Here is an 18,757-nt window from a genome sequence, read left to right as displayed (position 1 = left end):
CCGAGATGAGGTAAGTTTCTGTGGTTGTGTGATTGTGTGGCTAAGTGTATTTCCTTTCTAGTCGGAGTTTAGATGTTGAACTTGCTGAGACATTGTCACATCCCGTCGTGGGCTCAATCTTTTTAGGTCCTTAGATGACAGTTCCTCCGAAACGATTTGGGCAGCCGTGGGCTATTACTGAGCAGGGTATAAATGTCCCTATCCTTGGTAGTTATTGGGTCTATGAGTTGGTCATGACCACAGTTTGGGTCAATGGGGGGCTACCTGAGAGGGTACCTCATTAATTCAGGGCGTGGTTCCACCATGAACTCAATAGATACAGAGTCGGTCCCATCTAGGGTTTTTAGATCCCCGATGTGGTTGTCGACATCGCTTTTGGCGAGGGTGCAGCTGACCCTCCTAATAGTGCTATGGAGGACCCAGTGCCCCCGGAGCTTGTGGAGTCCAAAGGATCGGTGAATGTGTTCGACTAGTGGATAGTAGGACAGTTTTCTTTTTGAGAACCAATCTTTTTTGTAGACAAACTAGTTTGTATATAAACCTAGTTTGTTTAAAAAAGCGTGTTTTGGTTGTGAATTTGTTATCCCGCTTTCCTATCCCCAAGCTATTTGTTGTTAGGGGTTTTTAATTCGCTTCCGCATATGCAATAAAATGAATGGGTCGGCGACACATCTTGGGACGTCGCAATTTTATCGACCACCGAGGGATGTGCGCACGCTCGGAGCTCTGGGGCGTGACATTAGGATCCACTCAACTATTCTTTTATCGAGACCGCACAACGTAATACTATTGGGGGTATGCTCACATAGATATTGCCTTACGATGCCCCGTGGAATCCCATTATTGTTTCTGACGCCTGTGATCAAGTTACTTGTGGCTTAGTATTTAGTTTAACATACTCTACATTGTCACCATTCTAGAATGCCAACATTTGACGAAGAGTCAATGGTACACATTGGTTACCATTAATCTAATCTCTTCCTAATAATAAATTGTATGATTCATCAGCATCAACTGCACAAAAAGAAGTTTTGGAAGTCTTTGACCCTATAATTAGATCAGTCACAAATATTCCTTCGATTTCTGAGACATCCCTAGTAAAGTTTGACAATTGGATGTTCGATGGGATAGTCTCATTGTCTTTTCTCCCTATTTTCTTGTAAAAATGATAAGGGATGAGATATAAAGTAGACCCCTTATCGACTACCACTGAAGATATTGACCGACCATTAATCCTACCATTAATATTTAATGCCCTCAAGTGATTTGAACTTTATGCAAGAGGCTTCTCAAATTTCATTACTTCTCTATCAACAAAATCCGCCCTTTCTTTTTCATCTGCGAGGATTTCCTCACATAATTTCGTACCAGGTGGGACCATGGAAAATTCATTAAGAAGTTTTGCCTGCACCATGCTTGAGCTCGATGATGATACCGATCTTGACAACAGCCTCTCCTTTTATGTCATGCCCCGATCCTCTGAGCATGTGCTCATCCCTCAATGATCGATTACATTGCGACATCCCAGGACGCGTCGCCGACCCATTCTTTTTAATGTGCATGCGGAAACGAATAATAATCCCAAGACAACAATAAAATGAGATAGAAAAGCAGGACCACAAATTTTTCAAATCACAACACACTTATATACATAACAAGCTATGTCATATACAATATTAGCCGATATGTACAAGGTCTGCAAAAGGGGGGGGGGGGGAAGCTACAAGTCCTCTAAGCATTCGAGTCTTCAACTGAATACTCTGGGATCTCAGGCTCCAGGGACTTCAGGTTTACTACTGCTCCGCTAGGAGGATCTGCCGTTCCTTTTCCAAAAGCAACCTCCAACACCGACATAGGGACCTCAGATTCCGGTATGGGACCTTCTCTCTGTCCATTCTGCTCACGATGGTACCATAATTTGTATTGATGGGGTACCTTATGGGGTAGACCCTCATCAACCCATACAACGGATCTTCTGAGTTCATAAGCCCATCCCCTAGGGTTCCCATGAAGTGGAATATAAGATACTTGCTCAGTGACCTTCTTCGGCTGGCCAAAATACTCGGGAGGTACAGCCATCTAAGGAGATTTCCTCGAATGCTTTCTAATTTGGTCAATTTGGCATGTTCAAATATTAGAAAGCCCAGCTAAGGTGCTTCAATTTACGTAATTTAACTTGGCTCATGTTAGACTAGAGTGCAATTGAAGTAATTGAGCTTCAATTTACGTAATTTAACTTGGCTCATGTTAGACTAGAGTGCAATTGAAGTAATTGAGCTTCAATTTAGGCGGGTGAGATTCAATTGAAGATGTGAGCCTAGCTTATGACCTTGCTTCAATAGGAATTCAATGAATTTGAATATTTTGTGCACAATTAGTCAACTTGAGATAGCTCAATTGCATATCATTTGGACCGATTCATATAGAAATATTTTATTTTATTTTTTAAATCAGGCAAAACTAGAAAAAATAGAACAAAATTTGGACAAAATGTCAACCCGATCAACTTGGCGTTGACCAGCTTTGACAGGCGTTGACCGGTGAATTTTTTCGGCCATCTTTTGGCCAAAAACTACCATCTACTGGCCCACTTCATGGCCAAGGCATCCACGCCCTTAATTTTCAAATTTCCAATTTTGTTACGGATTTTACGAAATTTGCAAATCGACCCCCCATGTTATAAAATTGCAAAAATTGACTCCAATTAATACACGATTGATCATCATCCATCCATTAAGAATGTATCATGGCCATTGAAATAGACATATGCTCAATTAGGGGTGCTCTCAACAAATTTAACTAACCATTAGTTTGGAATATCCAACCCTAGCCCTTGGATTAAAATTTGATCTTGCCTTAAACTATATAACTAACTTTCCCTCCAAAATTGAGGGGTGCTCATTTTTCAGATCTACTTTCTCTCACTAAATCCCTCTCTCAAATTCTCTCCCCCCCCGACTTCTCCACGTTCAACACAAAAAGAGAAGTGAAGCAAAAGGGTGGGGGGAATTCTCTCTCGAAAACAACCTTTCCCTCTTGCTTTCTCCCACAAGATGATCTCCACCAACTGATTCTCTCTTTGGCGCAAGAACACCACTCATTCTCTTTCTTCCTTTTGATTTATCTTTAGTCTGAGGAATAGAAATTGAAGAGGAGATTTCCACTAATTCTCTTTCTACCCAAGAGACAAATGAAGCAGCTGACTTTGTCTTCTCAGGATGGGATCGAGGAAGCTTGCCGCTACTTCTCTCTCAGGTATAATTTTCTGATTTGGTCAAAGGAAGATTCAAGGAGCAAAATCGAGTTTGACTTGTCAGTTTCTCCAAGTTCTTCGGGATTCCAGTAATTTTTCGCTTATTCCCCGTGGAGATTTCTGAAGTTCCATTTCCAAGTTCGAAGGATTTTCCCCGTGCTGTTCGGCCATCAGAAGTTGTTGACGTTCTGATTTCTAGAAAAATTACAGCAGCAAGATCCAGCTAACTAAATATGAAGATCGGCGTTGAATAGCTCTTGTGCTGGAGTTGAACTCGATATTCTTCACGTTCGGCGATTCCTGAAGCAAGATCGAAGCTAGCAACTTCACTGTCGTTGAAAGGTGGACATTTCCGAAAGTTGATTCTTCGCTGGTTCAATCGCGGTAAGCATGATAAAACTCCTTTTAATAGCATCCAATGAGGCAAGAGCTTCTCATGTTGAAATACATTATCGACAATGAAGGTTCGGGGCCAGGATGCGTTGCAAATCTGATTAGAATCAATGCTTGAATGATCTGGAGTTGATTATATTTAGATCTTGTGGTTCTGTGATTTTCGAATTTGGATAAGTATGTTTCTGTTAGGCCGGTTTTGAGCTCATAAATGTTATTAACTTGCGAAGTTAGGAACTAGAAGTTTGATGTATACATCACACGCTTCAAAATGGTAGGTCGCACGCCCCAATCGAATATCGTTTGATCCCTGAAAAACACCTCCGAAGATTAACAATTCTGCAGTATTTTAGGCCTATTTCTGTTCTGATTCTGTTCTGCCTTCTAGCTTTATTTTTATTTTTTTGCCAACTTTCATTGTCATTTTTGATAAAATTTTCTTCATGAGTTTTTTTTCCAAATCATCTCATACATCTTCTTTTTTTTCTCATGATTTTTGGATCTATTCAACTAGGTCAGATCCACTTAGATCTAGGTTTAGGTCAATCTATTCATATCGATCTCTGATTTTGATATTTTTGTGTTGATTTTTGGAACAAAATTCCTTGATGAAAGTTGATCGTACAGATGTTGTGCATGTCTTGTATTGTTTTAAAAAATTTCAGACATTTTTAGCTATGTCGAAATCACTTAGATTTGAACATAGGTCAGTCTATCCTACATTAGTCCGATATTTATTTTGATGAAATTGAATCTATAAATGCACCTATTTGGTCTCAAATCCTTCGTGAAAGTTGAAATACATGATATATATATTCAATTGATGTATGATGCTTTGCAAGGTTTTTACATTGGCAATGTGAGTCAATTGTGTATATTAGAGTAAAAGGTACTACAGCAATATGTGCTGGATATATAGATTGGTCTGTTTTGCCATTTTTGTCATGACTCATGTGATCTTAATTGAGGATTGATCTCTTAACAAGAAATCTTCATCATTGAGGATGGCTAAAATTACATTGTCATGCACTATATGTGAGATTTTTCATAGGATTTATGCATATATTGAGGATGGCTAAAATTATGCTTGTATTGACTCAATGCTGAAATGAAACATTGTCATATGTGCACATTTCCATGCTAGTTTGAGTCATCTAAGAGTCAAGTCTTATGATCATGCCTTCTTGATGATTGAACTGCATGTTGCAAGGTTTGCATACGTATTTAGGTCATGTCATTTGAGTTTCATATTGCACATTAAATTGTATCACAAAAAGTGTTCATCACACTTAGAATTCCCAGGGTTTTTATTGAATGCTTATGTTTTCTTGGTTACTAATGTGCACACTTTTAACGATCTCGATTTTAGAATACCAAATGGACCTAGTTTGGACTCGAGCTCTTCTAGGAAGACGTAAGGCACAATTAGAAGTTTCTAATGCTACTAATCTCATGCCAATCGCTAATCGTTTAGACTACTTTCCATCTTTTCAAAGTTAGATCACAATCTGGACAACAAATCAAATTCAGACCCCTATTCTAACCTCTGTTTGGACAGACCTTTGATATTTTTGTTTTATTTTTCCTATTTGGAATCTGAACTTGGCATCTTAATAAAACTTTCTTGTCATCATGTTGGCTATGTTGTGCATAAATTTGATGATTTTTAGACATGTTTTAATAGGACAAATCGTCATGACATTAGCTGAATGTCTTGTTGTTTTGACAAATTTCTGATGTGTTGTTACTTGTCGTTTGATTTTTGTAAAATCGTGTATAGATTGTTTAAGATAACTTTCTAAATGAAAGTTGTTCATCATTATGTCATGCATGTTAAGAAATTTTTCATTGCCAAATTGTTATTAGGTATTACCCATATTTGCTGTCTTTACATACTTGTTCTGAAATTTCTTGATATAAACATGATTGTGATTGTTTAGTTATACCTTTTAAGTTAGTTTGTACATGAAATTAGGCCATGCCATTTCCATGAAAATTGTTCTAAATGCTTTGATCTTTATTGTTAAACAATCGACCTTTTCAAATTGCATCTTTCAAAAAATGCTTTGGTACATGTGATGTTTCCCCAAAAATAACGATTTCTAAAAAAGTTTTTTTCTAAAACTCAATTTGGCTTAAGGAAAAATTGTGGTTTGGACCATATTTAAAATGCCTACGACGCTTGTAAGTGCATTTATGCAAGCCCCGGGCCAACCTTGACAATAAAATGTGTTCCATAGCCTAGATATTCCTTAATCATAAATATTTTCAAACATTTTTAAAATCCTGTTTTGACATCATAAAAGTCACCGTTTGAATTGTATTCAAAATGCCTGCGACGCTCGTGAGTGCATTTATGCGAGCCCCGGGCTAGCCTTAGCAATTGAATGCCTTTCATAGCTGAGAAGTCACTTTGTCTCAAAACTTTCCATGAATGATTTCGAGATATGTTTTTGAAATATCACATGTATCCTTTATACATATAATCCCATCATGCATTAGAAATTGCCTATGTTTGTGATTGACGCATGCCCTTGGTGATAAGTGACCTACCAACGGTTCACTTTTTTGCTTGATTGGTTGAGAAACGAGGTTCAAAAGGCCTATATGCATGTTTAAAGTTTTGCAATATATGTGACTTTTGATGAATGATAGGATTGATGTATGATATTGAGGGAAAACCTTGGGATCGCATAGATTACTTGATTAGGAGACTTCTAAGCATTATTGGCCATGCGAGAATACAATTGGTCAACAATTGCTATAAGTCACAAAAAAAAAAAAAAATTGGATTAGGTAGGTGTCTTAGTGGGACCCTCGCATGAAAGACAAAGGCCAACCCTGAGGCCCCAAAATCTGACTTTCGTATTGCACTTCCTTTAAATGATTGATCTCGACATGATGTCATATTTTAGATTGTTTTGATGTGTATGCTTGTTTTTTTTTTCCATTGTATGCACCTAGTTATAAGTTTCTTAGATTAGGTTTATATTAGGACCCCAAAGATGGACAAAACGCGAAGACAGTGGAGGTTGATATCCATTCTAACCATTATCATGTATGATTCATTTCCCTAACATATGTCTCAGGTTCTATATGTTGTATAAAACCTGACAAGTTGCAGGTTTTCTCTCTTTCTCTCATCTTTTTTTCAATTGTGTTTCTCTTTTATATTTTCTAGGATTGCATGGTAGATTTATTGATTTTCTTGATTTTTTACTTACTGTCTTGTAATTTTAATTCCATTGAGTGCTTCCTTTTCTTGTTTTTTCTAAAAATAGAATTGAATGAAAATGACCAACCACGCAAGATCACTTAGTTTAGGACTAATGATCCTGAAAATGTAAAAAGAAATGCATGGACATGTGTAGGAAGACACAACATATTGTTTAGGCACCAAAAGGACGCTAATAGAAATATTAGAATAACCCAAGTTCCTAAACCTAGATATTTGGTTGCGTAAGAATCGAGGGAACACTCCAACCCTCGATTGGATTTTTTAGCCAACCCCTAAAATGAGGCTAGTGGCGACTCCTATCTTATTTTTAGGTTGTAATAAACAACTAAACCGTATAAATACACTCGTCGCATGGAGAATGAGTTTCGATGAAAGTCACCATGGTTTAGCATACTCGATATGGGAGTACCCCAAAGAATGAAGTGATGCCATCTTTATGGGCGAGGCGTACTATCGAGAAGGCTACCATAGTAAAGGTACCCTTAAATTCGATATCCACACTCGACCCTTTCTTCTAAGGTGTGTCACCCGTGTGGGTATGGATCGCAACACTTCACTATCACACGGAGTAGGAGCTTGGGAGAGCTCGTGATCTCATGGAAAGAACTCACAAGAGGCTTGATCCAAAAGGCGAGGTTATGACGTCTTTTGGAACGTGATCCATGAGGGAACTCTTGTGATCAAGTACCCTTAAATCCAACCTTCCCCATTTTCTCTCCTTGTGATGATAAGGAATGCAAGGGCAGTGAGATTGGGTCGTGACAAGCTTGGCAACTTCACTAGGGATTGGTTACTAGATTAAAAAGATTTGAAGCTATTTTAAAAAGGTTGTTGTGCTTTAACTAACATGCCTCATGTAGGATTGCCCGCATGTCAAAGTTGCGTGAAAAATCAAGTTAGTTGCTAATCTCGTGTTAAATGGTCTTGTAGGTGGGAGTTATAAGGGGAGGCATGCTTATAAACCCTTTGTTTTGCAGGTGGTGTAAGGATGTATGAATGTAAGAGGATTTAAATTGAAGTGTTGGATATTTAAATTTAAATACATGTTTACAAGGTTTAGCACAACACCGCACACACAACCGCAATCTAAAACCTCGATCGCCCAATCTAGGACCTTAGGAGGGTTTATGGGTGGAATCTACAAGTGAATACTCATCGTAATCCATTACTTACTTAAGCCCGCTCATCCCAACCGATAAAAATAGCATTGACCGACGATAGTAGCGGTGGGTAAACTACTTTTATCTTTTGGGATAGGGACCTTGAGCCTTTAGCACTATAGCACTATCACCTTAGGTGTCGAAACCTCACAATTTCATGCGCGACATGTGATTTGTGCTTGCCATGTGTTTGGTGGGTAAGATATCATTCTTTTTTTATCGTTCTTATATCATTTCTCTCCATATTTCAATTATGCATTTTATATTTCAACGGCGATACGTTTTAATTACGGTTGCCCCTTTAGGTTTAGGTCTAGATGGGTAAACCCAAATTGGACATGGTCCCCGTACCAGGGAATCTCAAGACTCTATAGGAGAATCTTAACCCAAGACATCAAGACTACGTGGAAAAACACATAGGCTTTCTCCCGACTTTATTAAGAGTCAAACCACACATCGCGATGGTGAAAGCATTGGTTCATTTTTGGAATTCCATGACTTCTACTTTCATGTTTAATCAATATGAATTTACCCCTACAATTGAGGAGTTCCAGAAAGCCATCGGGTTAGGTAAAGCTTCTTTAGGTTTCGTCACTCCTCCTATTGGTCAAGATCCAATTTCTCTTCTAAGTCAATTCCTCAATATCCCTACCGACAAAATTGGGGTTATTCTTAAAGGAAATTCTCATTATATGCCTTATAATTTCCTTAGCCTTAAGCCTAAATCTAGGAATCAAATTCCTCGTGTCTACTTACTCATGTTCTTTGGCTTTGTGGTATTCCCACATACCCAAAAAACAATGAATCCTTTAGTCCCTCACATTGTCAATCAAGTGTACGCCTTTAATTGTTTTACACACATGATCCTTGCCGAAACTTTTGTGTCTCTTAATCATTTCAAAGCAAATGGCCGAGGAACTCTTAGAGCTCCATTAGGACTTCTCCAAATTTGGCTCTTTTCACATATCAAATAATTTGCCCCGCACATGAAGATTGTTGATGTCACGGAATATCATCATCCCATTCTTAGATTTTGCCAAAGAAATGAATTCTTTCCATCATGGTCTTTCTCTACATGGTTTCATTTCCTCAAAAGCCTCAACCCTAGCTTAATTCAATGGCATGTTTGGTGGCTTGGGAATATTGAGGTGTGCCTTTTTAGTGGAGTTGATGACCCATTCCCCCTCGTGGGATTGACGATTTTAACGTCATATTATCCTTTAAGGGTGCTCCACCAATATCGCGCACTTCAAACAATCCCGCCAATCCTTAAGCTGGGGTTATATCATATTGATTATCACGATAAAGTCATCGAGGAAAACCAAATTGACCATATCAAGGCCGCGATTCAAGCCACTATTGGAATTTGGTACTCCCTTCCTCGCATTACGCGGTTACCGTTGATGAAGCCGACTTGGAAGGAGAGATGAGGACTCAACATGTTACCATTGATTACATATACCGTTAAGTAGAACCTGAGCTCAAAGTTCAATTGCCTGATATTCCTAAGCCTCAAGGTTTTCGGCGAGCTCATATATAGATCAAGAAAACGATGCCTTGATCGATGAGGAACGCTTGGCCCATGATAACAAGCGTCTCCACACGATCCCACCTAGTCCTTAGGTTTCCATCTCATATTCTTTTCTTGTAAAGGGACTTCCTTTGTGTTTCCCTCCTTTCTATCAAGGTTTCCCTGTATTTATTTTCATATTACGTTAAAAATCGAACCACTTTGTAAGCTTCAAGAATGCAAGGTTTTGTTTCCCTCGTAATTGTTCAATGAAATGAATAAAATTCATGAACATTTTCATGTAATTTTTAGAAAATGGGCATTTTGATTAAATATTTGTTGTCGTTCCTTTTCAATTGTATAATTTCTTTTGAAGAAATTTTGATGAGAGGATGTTATATGATACCGGGATCATATACACTTCTTATCATTATTTTATCTCAAGAAAATATAAAATTGACTTGGATTTGTATTTTCGTGATTTCTTTTAACTTATACTAATTCGAGTCATCTTCTTTTACGAAGGTACTGAAAGACGGCTAAAGAATAGTCTATCATACGTACCCACCACCAAACAAGAGTGGAGAACGAAGATACTCGTGCTCGTTTTATTAGCATGGAGAACCAAATGGCGCAGATAATGGCGCTGTTAGCTGATCTCTCCAACCAAGTCAAGAACTTAACTTATGTAGTTCCTGCTTCTCTTACCATGAATCCTCCTACCGCACCCTCTGAAGTGCCGATAGTAAAACTCGTGGGAAAAGGGCCTGCTGAAGAGGTTCCTACTGCAACCCCGATGTTTATCGATTTAGAGCCTCCATCTAAGGAAACTCCAACTCCGTACTTTGATAAGGAAAGTTCAAGGTGCCACGCAAAGATTGAGGAACGCCTTTACATGCTACAAGGCTATCAATTGTAAGGGTTCGATAAGTTGTCACCCTTTGCCATGGTTAAAGTCCTCGGATTCTACAAGCAGCCCAAGTTTACGAGGAAGTATGATAGCATTGGATGTCCCAAGACCCACTTAAAGTACTATCCGGGCAAGATGGCCCATTACTCAAATAATCCGACACTCTTGATTAATTCATTTCAAGATAGCTTGGTTGGTCCTGCGTTGACATGGTTTATAGAATTGGACTTAGAGAAGATCCAAACTTCAAAGGATCTCGCCAACAAATTCCTCCAACAATATAAGTTCAACACCGAGATCGCTTTGACCCAAGAAGAATTAGTTCGAGTCAAGAATAGGAGAACTGAAACGTTTAGAGCTTATGCTCAAAGATGGAGAGCTACTGCATCTCAAGTAAAGCCACCCTTATCTAAGAAGGAGGCTATGAAATTACTGCTTCAAGCTATGCCTCAAGATTTCTTCGAGAAAATGTACAACCACACCTATATTAACTTTGCCGCATTTGTGGAGTTAGGTGAACGCATTGAGGGGATCGTGCGTGAAGGAAGGTTGACCGAGACCATGAATTGTCGATATGCCCCAAAGAGAGATAAGGAATCAACTATGGAGATTGCTTATATAACAAACTCCTCTTCTCATAAACCATATAATCATGAAGCTCATAAACCTGCCATGGAGGTAGGGAGATCTTCTCAAAATTTTGAACGTAAAGGAGAAGCCCCTCAAAGGAAATTTACTATATTGCCTAGACCCATGTCTCAGCTACTTCCAATGCTGATTGAAAGTCATCTTGTGGTGAGAGAGATCCCTAGGGATAATCTGCCAAAGTTTGCTGGATTCAACCTTAATAAGACGTGTGAGTATCACATGAGAGAAAAAAGTCACCATGTGGACAACTATCTAGTGCTCCATTCTAAGATCCAAAACTTACTGGATAAAAAACTACTCACTTTTAAGGATTCAATGCCAAATGTCCAACAAAATCCCCTTCCAAAGCATTCTAAAGATGTCAACATGATTTATGGAGATGACGACAAGCATATACTCTTGATGGATATCCAAAAGTTGGAACAAATCACGTCATTTGTTGATCGCCAGCTGAAAGTTGACATCACTCATGATGAGAAGATAGCTTGCTTAGCGAAGCTAGCAGAGTTGCAAATTATCCAATATGAAGATGGTGAGCCCGCTCTGAGACGGATGTCTCTGGTTGAAGTTGATTTGTCTAGCAAAGATATAATCTCAAAAGTCATAGAGAAGGCTGGGAATCCAAGTCACAATGACACTCAAAAGGAGGATCGTCGAGCCTCGAAAAGCATAACCCCTATGTACCAAGACTCTAACACTAGAAGTGAGGATGAATATAAAGCTTCTTGCATTGACCGTGAGTTTGTTCGAAAAGCTCGTGAAAATGGTGAAGTTGTTGGTATCCTTGGCCAACCAAGTGGTAAATATGATTTTAAGGTGAAGTTCACACCACCACCAAGTTTCTTTGTTAACGTGAAGGATATTATCCAGAGTGGATGGGAAGATGAAGAAGACCTTACTTTAACTTTGCCAAAAGATAAAGAGGTCTACTTCGATGATCGGGATGAGGATGAATACAAAACTTCTTATTCGGTTAGTGAGTTCGTAAGGAAAGCCTGCGAGAGAGGTGAAGTGGTGGACATCTTGGGAACCGAGTGGGAAGTATGACTTTATGGTCAAGTATACTCTTCTTCCAAGTTATTTTCAAAACCCCAAAGACATCGTCCCTAGTGGGTGGGGAGACGAATTCGGGAATGACTTCGTGACTATGATTAAGCCTATTGTGATTGATTTGACTAAGGAGAAAAACCCTCATGGGGCTAATGCAACTAACAAGGGCGTCATCGAAGTAGGCTCATTGATTGACAATTTTGGAGCCATGAAGTTCTCAAGCGCAAGTTTTGGACCCGTTGTGATTGAATTGCCACTAGAAGTTGGTGAATGTTCCAATACTAAGTTAACTACTACTTATGACACTAAGGCGGTCCCTTGGAACTATAATATAAATGAAATCGACGCTGTCACCTGATTGGGTCGAATCTACCCACCACGTGAAGGTGTGGAAAAGAAGGCCGTAACTGATGAGGAAGTTGAACAACTCCTCAAAACACTCAAGACAAGTGATGTAGAAGTGATAGACCGATTGTGCAAAATGCCTGCGCAAATTTCCCTATTGGAGCTTTTAAAGACCTCTAAAAAGCATAGAAATGCTCTCCTCAAATTTTTGAATGAAGTCCACCTGCTCGAGACCATTTGAGAAGTACAGTTGGAGGAGTTCGTGGGTGCTATACTTCTTAGAGATCAAATTATATTCTCTAAGAAAGACCTCCCTCCTGAGGGCCAAGCACACACTAAGGCACTATATATGTCCACTCAACATCTTGCGACTAGGATTTCGAGGGTCTTGATTGATAATGGTTCTGCCTTGAACATTTTCCCTTTATCCACCCTTTGTCAATTGGGGATAGGAATGGAAAATGTCTCCCCTCCAAAGATTCCGGTCTGAGCCTTCAACGGGATGAGAAAAGAAACAATAGGGGAAATCGACTTACTACTAACAATTGGCCCTATTACCATTACTCAAAAATTTCAAGTACTGGATATTCCAAGTGACTTTAGCCTACTATTGGGACGGCCTTGGATCCATGAGGATCATTCCTTCCAGTCTTCATTAGATGTTGAAACTTCCCATTGATGGAAAGATCGTGACTATCCGATGTGAAAGAGATGTGGAGACATTCCATAACACTGGCATACCTTTCATCGAGCTTGAGGTCAAGGGAGAGTCGAGCTACCACTCATTTGAGATAGTGTCTGTCACTCATGTGCCTATTGGGTCAATCATCAGGAAGCCTCAATTCTCAAAGGCATCCTTGATGGCAAGTATAGAACTGCTCAAGAACAGTTTTGCTATTGGAAAAGGTTTGGGTAAGCTCACCCAAGGCATGCCAAATCACATTAAGGTGATCAAGATCAACAAGCATGAAGGCCTAGGTTATCAGCACGACCATAAGGGTTAAGGTAATCATAAAGGCCCAAACATTAAAGGTAAGAGCTACCAACGCCTCTTGCCTCCACCTTTGAAGGATTTCTTTCAAAGGTGAAGATGAAGAACAGGCCAATGCCTACCACTTTGCTAATTTGTTTGAAGATGGTTTGGTTGGCACTATTGGTGAAGATGAAGAGCCTACAATTCCCGCTGTGTAAAGGATGTTTCTAGTTCTTGCATTTCATTTTTAGTCATATTCCATTCATTTCTCTCTTTTACATGGGAATTCCATTCATTTCATTTCATTTGTTTACACTTGTAACAATCTGGATCATAAACTCTATGGATCCGAGATGATATATGTTGTAATGCAGTTTTTGCATATCAATAAAGTTCACATTTTGTTAATAGACGTGTGAGGTTTCCCAAATCAGCCCTATGATGATGCTTTGAGGCCTGAGTGTTCGCACGATCTATAGTTTCAAAATGTTTTAGTGGAACGAGGCATCCAATGATATAAGGGCTAGTTCCAAATAAATTCTTTCGAAAACTCGAATTTGAAAACAAATTTTTCATGACATTCACATACATTGTATTCATTTATATGAATATATACTAACCATTTTTTGATTGCATCTCAGGCATGACATTTCACATCATGATAGTCATTTGTATTGTCAGATTCACATTCAAAAGATTTTGACGAACCCGATTATTCCAACTTAGAGAATGAGGATAATCCTTGAGTTATTGAAAAGGAATGGCTTAGACATGAGCAATCCAAACCTCCTACCACCAAACAACCAATCACCATGAATTTAAGAGATTCAGATAACCCTAAAGAAACCAAGATTGGGGCAGGTCTCTCTCAAGCAAATGTCAATAGATTAATTGGACTTTTGAAAGAGTACCAAGATGTTTTTGGTTGGTCATATGCTGATATGCCACGTTTAGACCTCGAGATTGTGGAACATGCGTTACCACTTGATCCTAGTATTCTGCCGAAGAAAAAAAAAAGCTCAAAAGGACGAAAACCTCAGTTGTCAAAAAAATTTGAAGAATAAATCATCAAGCTCTTAAATGTTGGTTTCATTGAAGTCACCTATTATGCTGATTGGATTGATAATATAGTCCCACTTATGAAGAAGGATGGACAAATCCGAGTCTATGTTGATTATCGTGACCTGAATAAGGCAAGCCCTAAGGATGATTTTCCCACAAATTGATGTCTTATTTGACAGTACTGCTGGATTCAAATTGTTCTCATTCATGGATGGATTCTCCGGTTATAACCAAATCCGAATGAAAGAGGAAGACAAGACTAAAACTTCCTTCATCACCCCATGAGGAACATTTTGCTACAAAGTTATGCCCTTTGGCTTAAAGAACGTAGGGGCAACATATCAAAGAGCCATGGTAACACTATTCCATAACATGATGCATAAGGAGATTGAAGTCTATGTTGATGACATGATTGCAAAGTCAAGACAAGGTGAAGATCAAGTTGAAGTCTTAAGAAAACTATTTGATTGATTGAGGAAATTCAAGCTGAGGCTTAACCCCGCAAAATGCATATTTGGGGCAAAGTATAGGAAGATTCTTGGATTTATGGTTAGTAACAAGAGTATCGAGATAGATCCCTCTAAGGTGAAGGCCATATGTGACTTGAAACCTCTTTCCACTGTTAAGGAAGTTCGAAGCTTATTAGGAAGACTGAATTATGTTGCGAGATTTATTTCTTAATTGTCAAAAACTGCTAAGCCGTTCTTTAAGCTATTAAAGAAGAACGCTAAGGTCAGCTGGGATGAAGAATGTCAAAAATCATTTGAAAAACTTAAGCAATATTTTTCACAATCTCCTATACTCGTACCGCTTATCCAAGGCATGCCTCTGATCTTGTATCTCACCATTCACAAAGAGTCTTTAGGAGCCATGTTAGCATAAAATGGACCAAGGAATGGAATAGAGCGTGCCATATACTACCTCAGTAGGAAGTTTACTACCTTCGAGATCTGATATCCTGAAGTAGAAAAGACCTGTGTAACCTTGATTTGGGTTTTACATCAACTGAGGCAATACACTCTGCACCATTGCATCCTTTTAGTGACTAAGAATCACCCGATCAAATATCTTTTGGAGAAGCCCGCATTGGTTGGAAGGCTCACTAAATGGCAAATATTACTCTTTGAGTTTGATATTCAAAGCATGGTACAAAATTTCATCAAAGGACGAGCCATAGCCAATATGTTAGCTGAAAATCCCAAGAAGTTTGATGACTAGGATGAAATTGATGAACGGATTTATTTGGTCTCACCTGACAAGTGGGCCATGTATTTTGATGGTGCAATTAACCTTTCCGGTTCTGGCACTAGGGCAATTTTAATATCCTTTGAAGGTCAACGTTATCTAGTAGCTGCAAAGTTGGTATTCCCTTATACCAACAATATTTCTGAATATGAAGCTTGCATCCTTGGTTTGCAATTAACCATCAATATGAAAGTCAAAAAGCTTCAAGTTTATGGTGATTCTGCACTCATCACTCTCCAAACGGAAGGTGAATGGCAAATGCGAGATGTAAAGTTGATTCCTTACCATGAATATCTCAAAGACTTGATTAATGAATTTGATGAAATCTCTTTTGATTATCTACCGAGATCACAAAATCAATTTATTGATGCCTTGGCAACTTTTTTCTTCAATGTTACATGTAACTAATGGTTTGAGCCTTGAACCTTTGCAAATCGACGTCTTAAGAAAGCCTGCTTATTGTCTAATGATAAAAGAGGAACCTGATGGTCAACCCTAGTATTATGACATCATGAATTACCTTTGAGAAGGCAAATTTCCCCAAGGGAGTCAAGCCAATGATCGAAAATACTTGATGAAGTTGGCATCCAAATTATTCCTTAGTGGAGGAGCCCTTTATAAAAGGTCTTTCGATTTAGTTTTACTGAAGTGCATGGATGCACAAGAAGCTAAACTCCTTATGAAAGAAATACATGAAGGAGAGTGTGGCCCTCATATGAATGGTCATCCCCTAGCTAGAAAAATCATGAGGCTCGGTTACTATTGGTTGACCATCGATTGTATTCAACATGTGAGGTGTTGTCACTGATGCCAAGTCTATGGAGACAAAATCAATGCTCCTCCTAATGATACATCAAATGTCCGAATCCTAGCCTTTTTCAATGTGGGGACATCAACATCATCGGAACAATTAATCCTAAAGCATCGAATGAACATCGTTTTATCTTAGTAGCCATTGATTACTTCACCAAATGGATTGAAGCTAGTTCTTATGCCCATGTTAATGCAAAGAGCATGGCAAAGTTCATTAGTCGTGATATCATCACTTGATATGGAGTTCCTAAAGCGATCAGCACAGACAATGGATCAAACTTGAACAACAAGGTGGTGGATGAATTACTTGGAGAATTCCACATTTGCCATTTAAATTATTCTCGTCACCGCACATAAATGAATGGAGATGTGGAAGCAGCAAATAAGAACATCAAAAAGATTTTAGCCAAAATGGCAGAAAATTATCACGATTGGCAAGATCGATTACCATATGCTTTGATTCCTTACCGAACTTCAATTCACACTTCAACTGAGGCAACACAATTCTCATTGGTTTACAAGATGGAGGCTGTGTTACCCGTAGAAATGGAAATCCCTTCACTGAGAGTACTTTCTCAAATCAAGCTCTCTGAAGCTGAATGAGTTCAACAAAGATTTGAACAATTCAATATGATTGATAAAGAGAGCGTAAAGCTTTATGTCATGGACAAAGCTATCAAAAGAGGGTAGCTAGGTCGTTCAATCACAAAGTTAGTCTACGACATTTCGAGAACAACGATCTTGTCTTGAGAAAGATCTTACCTATCATTCCAGATCCTCGTGGGAAGTTTACTCCGAATTATGAAGGTCCATATATTGTAAGAAAAGTGCTACCTATTGGGGCACTAATGCTTATAGAAATGGATGGTCAAGAATTGCCAAGACCTATAAATGTTAATGTTGTCAAGAAGTATTATCCATGAATAAAAGTGGAAGGCCTTTGAGTTGCTTTTAGATTGAATCCGAGCCACTTTAGGATGTTTGCATCATGCATGTCATGCATATATATTGCATCTATATGTTGGTTCATTTTACAGGATCTCTGAAGAAGATTCTACTTGTCAATAGGAGGTTAATTTCATAAATGCAGAATTTTCAAAAAGTGTTCATCTTCTATATAATTTAAAAGTGACATTGTCCCTTAGAATGCCAAAAGAGTCAGTAAGAACTCTAGAGTAGGTTAAAACTCTAGAAGTGAACCCATGTGCTAAGCAAAGCCTGTTCTGTCTACAAATTTTATTCAACGTTATTTCCAAAAGTCCCCCAAGCAGGGTCAAGGGAACATGTGTCTTCAAATAAAATTTCATTACACTTTCATTCCCTAGGGAGTTTAATTTAACCAAAGTGTGCTTTGGAAAGCCTGAAAAGGATTGTTAAATATGCCAAGTGGAAGTGCCTAAAATGATGAGAGGCAACCTCTTTGCCAAACTCATCCTTATACACATTTTGAGAGAATTGAGTGAAAAGAACCATGTTTTAGGACATAGGGTTCATTCACAGTGAATACATGGTTTGAGATGATAAAGGCATTTTCGTTCTCAATCCCAAACACTATTGATAATCCCTTGCAAGCCATTTTTAGCCAAATATGGAGCATTTCCAAAATAACCCTATCAAGAACAACCCCACATTGAGGCAAAATAGGGATCTTGGTTGAAAATTATGGACCAAAAGATCAAAAAAGATTTTATTTCTTTCACTTGCATCAATCTTCTTGTGCTAGCTTCAAGTGATTTCTTATCGAAGCTCAAAGCATCTCGAAGTGACGAAGAGTATTCCGTTCACTACCCCAAACACAATTACTCTTTAATTAGCCAATTTGAGTCTTATGCAATTCTTTCGTAACCTCAGGTGATGATTATCTCCCCACACTAGGGCAAGGCACATGATTTACCAACAAAATTAAAAATGTTGGTCATCTTTATGAATGCCACTCGAGATACCTAGATGCTCAAAAGAGAGTGAAAACTATGGGATATGAAAAAACAATATGCCTGATAAAATCAAGGCCAATGCCCCATGGAAAAATGCAAAGGAAAGAAAAAATACAAAGAAGAGCAAAATCAATGGTTATGCAAAAAAAAAAACCATCAATTGAAAAACAAAAGAAACGCCTTGCAAAAGAAAATGTGTACATCGAGCAATGTCATTAGAATA

Source organism: Eucalyptus grandis, chromosome 11 (genome assembly GCF_016545825.1).
Source record: "Eucalyptus grandis isolate ANBG69807.140 chromosome 11, ASM1654582v1, whole genome shotgun sequence".
NCBI classification, from domain to species: Eukaryota; Viridiplantae; Streptophyta; class Magnoliopsida; order Myrtales; family Myrtaceae; genus Eucalyptus; species Eucalyptus grandis.
The sequence above is the reverse complement of the archived record's forward strand: the minus strand, read 5'-3'. Positions refer to the sequence as shown.